General features: G+C 43.1%; 1 long non-coding RNA gene across 2 annotated transcripts; it reads right to left on the bottom strand.

Moving 5' to 3' along the window:
* Positions 1-8: 8 nt before the first annotated feature.
* On the bottom strand, positions 9-5,894 carry LOC125482634. 2 transcript variants are annotated; one of them, XR_007261705.1, is made up of 4 exons: positions 5,186-5,894; positions 4,933-5,048; positions 2,731-2,837; positions 9-296 (listed from the first exon to the last, which is right to left on the bottom strand). It is a non-coding gene; the product is annotated as an uncharacterized LOC125482634 (long non-coding RNA). The 2 variants fall into 2 exon arrangements; XR_007261704.1 differs by having other exon boundaries at positions 4,933-5,884.
* Positions 5,895-6,000: the final 106 nt, after the last annotated feature.

Genomic DNA, 6,000 nt, shown 5'->3' with positions numbered 1-6,000 from the left:
ATCCGGAGTTGAGTGAATCTTGCTTAACTGAAACTGAGATTTATGAGCATGATATTGCAAAGCAAGTGCTGCTTAGCACAATTGTTGTTTCCTTATTGTGATTGCATTTACATAGCGACAGTCCAGACGATTGACTGAAGCCTTGTCCACACACAGGCCACCTGTACAGTTTCTCTTCACTGTGAACGATGCTTTTTCCTTCCATATTCCAAGGCTGGTGATACTCAGGTCCTGAGAACTGAACACTGCTGGCAGCTCTTGATCTCACATTTGATTTGAACTTACTGTCTAATTGCCTGTAAAATAAATAGAAAACAGGAAGAAGTAAAATGAAATCCGCTCGATTGTCATGAAAACCTACCTGGATCATTAGCTGACAATGCAGAAGTTGAGAAATGAAACACAAACCAGGCTGTGGGAACAGGCTGCAGTCGGTGGTTATTTCTGCAGAGCCAGCAGAGTGGGACGTTCGAGTGATGCCACAACAATGATGTCTATGTAACAAGGGAAAGTGTACAACTGGCTGACCATAATCTGTGCCAGTAACTGGATATGGAAATGACCTAGGCTTGCTGAAAAGCATTATCGAAAGCAAGTGGGAATTCATGTACCACCTTTAGGTATGAGCAATACCCCGAGCATACTGTTGAGACTGCATCTGGAGAACTGTGTGCAGTATTGGTTGGCATACTTATGGACATGTGTCAATACATTGGAAGCAGTTCAGGGAAGGTTAAGGACTAATGCCTGGTGTGAGAGGATTGCCTTATGAGGAAAGGCTAGACCGGCCTGTATCCTCTGGAGTTTAGAAGAGAAAGAGGAGACTAAACTAAACCATAAAAGATCCTGAGGGAACCTGACCAGCCGGATGCTGAAAGAAATGTTTCCTCTTCAGGGAGAATCTAGAAGTAGGGGTCATAGTTCAAAAATAAGGGAGAGCCCATTGAAAAGAGTAACAAGGAAATATTTCTTCTCACTCAGAGGGTTAATAGTTTTTGGAATTCACTTCCTCAAAAGGCAGTAGTTTGCAGAATCTTTAAATATTTTTAAGGCGGAAGCAGATAGATTCTTCATGACCAAGATGATGAATGATTGTTGGGGATACGCAGGCACATAGAGGTGAGGTTGAACCCAGTTCAGCCACAATCCTATTGAGTGGCAGAGCAGGCTCAAAGGGCCGATTCGCCAACTCTTGTTCCTCAGACATATACTTGAATAAACCAGCAAGCAAAGAAACTCAAGTATTATCTAATTCCTGCGGGGGAGGAAGTTGTTTGAGTTCCCACTTCACCCACCCAGTGGAAATAGCTCCTCTCCATCCCCCGACCAACTTCATTAACATCTTAAATTTTAATCAAATCATGCCTCGATCTTCTAAATTGTAGGAAATACAACATTCCTGGTGAGATGATGCATTTTGGTAAAAGGGCAGAGAACATTTGAAATTGGAGCTGAAGTAGTCCATTTGGCTCCTCCAGCCTCAAAAAGGTCATAGCTGATCTACGTAGGCTTCAATTCGAAAATGTCTTTTTTCAAAATTTGATCATGGAATGCCGGCATGACTGGCTGGTTCCAGTGACCTTTATGAAGATGGTGACCTGCCTTCTTGAACCACTGCAGTCCACAGGCTGTAAGTTGACTCGCAATGTTGTTAGCGAGGGATTTCAGGATTTTGATCCAACAACAGTTAAGGAACAGTGATATGTTTCCAAGTCAGGACAGCGAGTGGCTTGGAGGGAATTCATATCCAACAAAGAGTCTCAAAGATCTACAGCACAGAAAGAAAACGCCCTGCTGACTGTCTGATCTTGTTATTATCCTCCAAGTACTTTATTAATACATCTTTTAGAGTGGATTTTAGCATTTTTCCCATAACCAGCATCATGCAAATTCCCTATTTTCTCTCTGCTTCCTTCTTAAATATTGGGGTTATGTTAGCTGTGCTCAAATCTACAGGAACTCTTTCAGAGTCTGTACAGTTTTGGAAGGTAATCACTAGTGGATCTGCTATTTCTTGGACCACTTCCTGAGGTACTCTGGGATGAAGGTTATCAATTTCTGGGGATTCATCTGCATTAATCCCATTATTTTACCCAATATCATTTTCCTACCAATACTAATTTCTTTCAATTCTACCTTCCCATTAGACACTGTGATTTCCCCTTATTTTGGGGATGTTATTTGTGTTCTCCTTTTTGAAGATATGAAGATGTATTTTAAATAAAGACCGAAAGAACTGCACTAACAGTCCCCATTAACAACTATTCACCCTACCAGCCTGATCATTAGCAACTCCTTCGTCTATCCAACTGTCTTTCTCTCTCTTTGGGTTCTATCCTATCGTTTACTCCCTACCCTACCCACCTCCCTATTTTCTCCATATAAACTGACGTTTTCCCAACCACTATCAGTTCTGAGAAAGCGTCACTTGACCCGAAACGTTAACTCTGTTTTTTCCTTCACAGATGCTGCCAGACTTGCTGAGCCTTTCCAGCAACTTTGTTTTTGTTGTTGTTGTTGAAGATGTATTTTGTTGGTCTACCATCACTTTGTACTCCATTTTTTAATTCCTCTGTTTCCAATTGTAGGAGAACCTGTGTTCATCTTTATTAACGTTTTACTATCAATCTTGAATTAAGAGTTTAATGATGATCATGAAAGCATTGATTGTCAGAAAAATCCCAGCTGGTTCACTAATGTCCTTTGCGGGAAAGAAACTGTCATCCTTACCTGGTCTGGCCTACATGTGACTCCAACCCAACAACAATGCAGTTGACTCTTGACAGCCCCCTTAGCAATCATAGATGGGCAGTATATTCTGGCTTAGACAGCAATGTCTGTAACAAAAGAAAACCATTGATTTGTATGGTCTCTGCAAGCATACTCTCATACTCTATTTTCTGCCATTTAATCAATCCCTTTGTTAAATTCTAAACTGTTACCAATGTGGTGATTTATTTGACAAATTTAATACTAGCCATCATTTCCCTTTTTTGACATGGTTTCACCATGTTTCCTGTATTGTTCTTATGCCAGACTGGGATGAACAACTTTTGTACATAGATCATGGCAAACATTTAAAGAGTGCATGGACAATCTCTCAAAACCCATTTCAATAATGATCCATGATTTATCACAGTTAGCTCACACCTCACATCACTCTAATTTTCTTTATTTAATGACAGGACTATAGTCTCAGAAAGAATGACATCACTCTCCACCTTAATGAGGTGGATGAAGTGCCGATGCTCAACTTTATTATCAATTATTCATAGACCATAAAATTCCATACAGTGTGGAAGCAGGCCCTTTCGCCCAACAAGTCCAAACCGACTCTCAGAACATCCCACCCAGACCCATCTCCCTCATCTACATCTCCCTGAACAATATGGGCAATTTAGCACGGCCAATCTACTTAGCCTTTGGATTGTGGGAGGAAACCGGAGTGCCCGGAGGAAACCCATGCAGACATGTGGAGAATGTGCAAACTCCACACAGACAGTCGTCTAAGGGTGGAATTGAACCTGGGTTCCTGGCGCTGTAAGGCAACAGTGCTAACTACTAAGCCACCATAATGAAATTCCTTTCTCATTACTCAATACCCAGTTGCTTCCTCGTTGTATTGATTCATAAAACTGTTCCATATACATGCTAAGAATGCCTCCTGTATCATATTGCTACTAATTTGATTTGCTCAATTTATATATAGATTAAAGTCACCCATATTTACGGTCCTAACTTTATTACTTGCATCTCTACATTCCATTCTAATACCTTTCCCAATATTGCTCCTGTATTTTTGAGTCTATGTACAACCTTACTCTCATTTACCAACCATTAATGTTTCTAAGCTCAACTAACACTCTACAAAACCAAAGAAAAAACAGCAGATGCTGTAAATCAGAAACAAAAACAGAAATTGCTGGATAAGCTCAGCAGGTCTGCTGGCAGCATCTGTGGAGAGAAATAGGAGTTTACATTTCCATTCTGAGGAAGGGTCTCTTGATCTGAAACTTTAACTCTGATTTCTCTCCACAGATGCTGTCAGACCGGCTGAGTTTATCCAGCAATTTCTGTTTTTTTGTTCCATATATGTTCTACTTCACCACAGCCTATATCCTTGCTTACAATCACACTACTTGCCTGTCTTAATCGGCAGTTCTAACCCACCTCCTTCTCCTGTTTGCCTGCCCAGCCTATCCTCCTTGGACAACTCATTGATTCCAGGTATGAATCTCAAATCTTCCTCTGAAACACCTCCAATAAATTTGCAGAAGATGGCCAAAACCTGAACACTTTATTCAAGAGAGATAGCAAGTACTGCAGATGCTGGAGTCAGAGATAACAAAATGTGGAGCTGGAGGAACACAGCATGCCAGGCAGCACAGGAGCAGAAAAGTTGATGTTTCGGGTTGGGACCCTTCTTCAGACCCGAAACATCAACTTTCCTGCTCCTCTGATGCTACCTGGCCTGCTGTGTTCCTCCAGCTCTTCACCACTTTATTCAAGACGTGGTCTCACCTATTCTTTTTACAAATTAAGCAAATATCTTTACATTTGTGTTCAATTCCTGTAATAATAAAGGATACAGCTTATTAGCTTTCTTGATTGCAAAGAGATTTTGATCAATCGGATCAATGGGCTCAGGACTGGCAGATTGATGAAATAGGCTAAATTATTCGTTTCTGTGTTATAATGAATTTAAAACTGATTCCTGCAACCGTTGCTCATAATAAGAACACTTCAGTCTCCGAAACATTGGAGTAAACCTGCGCAGACCCCGAGGAAGGTCCAGACTCTCCTTCCTAAATTGTGGTGCCCACACACATCCTCCGGGGGTGCACTGCACACGATTTTGAATTTCTCGGAACTTGTCCAGTGAAACTGATCTCAGAAATCTTTTCCCACAGACACGACAGACAAACATTTTACCTTGCACGGTGAAAGACCGATGACACTGAGATACTGCTGAAAAGAGTGACTCGGTTAGACTTTGCTGTGATATCGGGTTGGAATTGATGATTTGGGAATCCTTCCCATTGAATGCTCTATAAAAAGAATGGACAGACAAGAGACCTCCCTTCAATCCAGAGAACAACATTCTGGCTCCATCACGCCTACGGCGCATGCTCTGGTCACGTTGTTAGACCCGCCTTCCCGTGTACTGATTGGTTGGAGCACTAACCCCGCCCGTCACACGTTCCGAAGGAGGTTCGAATTCCAGTCCCGTCACTGTGTCTCCCCGATTGGTTGGAAGGATAACACCGCCCCGCCTTCCGTTCGAGGATGTTCTTGCAGCCCGCCCCTCGTCCTCAAACGGTTGGAGGACAAACAGATCCGGTGCCATCCTCCAGTCGCGCCCCTTCATTGCTATTGGTTGTGTGACGTCATCAAACCGGCGTGTAGCTATAGAGCATGCGCACAGCTAATTGTGGATTGTATCAGAGATAGTCGGAACTGCAGAATCTGAGATAACAAGGTGTAGAGCTGGATGAACGCAGCAGGCCAAGCAGCAAAACTGACGTTTCGGGCCTAGATTCTTCGTCAGAAATAATTGCGTGCCGGCAGCGACGGAAGGAATGAAAACCAAAAGAACTGCGGATGCTGTAAATCAGGAACAAAAACAAAGTTGCTGGAATAGCTCAGCAGGTCTGGCAGCATCTGTCGATGAGAAAACAGAGTGAACGTTCGGGTTCGGTGACCCTTCCTCAGAAATTCTGCTGACCTTTTCCAGTCTTTCATGACATCCACAAATGGTGAGTGAAGGTTAAAGAGGGGGGGCAGCTTTGCTGCTTTATGCCAGCAAAAGGGTTGCATTATTGCCCAGTTTAGGTCTCAAGCCCCAAACAAGGCTTTTCTGGTGCCGCGATTTCGGCTGCAGAGAGCCCCAGGCTTCTTCCCTGAAATAGGCCGCGGTCCAACGCCGGCGCCTCCGCATCTGGATTAGTGGGAAATGCGCAAGCGCGGTTGGTGTGGGGACGTAACAGGGACAGGGCGTGG

Source organism: Rhincodon typus, unplaced genomic scaffold, assembly GCF_021869965.1.
Source record: "Rhincodon typus isolate 14 unplaced genomic scaffold, sRhiTyp1.1 hic_rhity00014015, whole genome shotgun sequence".
Taxonomy (NCBI): domain Eukaryota; kingdom Metazoa; phylum Chordata; class Chondrichthyes; order Orectolobiformes; family Rhincodontidae; genus Rhincodon; species Rhincodon typus.
Note: the sequence above shows the minus strand (reverse complement) of the source record. Positions and strands in the feature narration are given on the sequence as shown.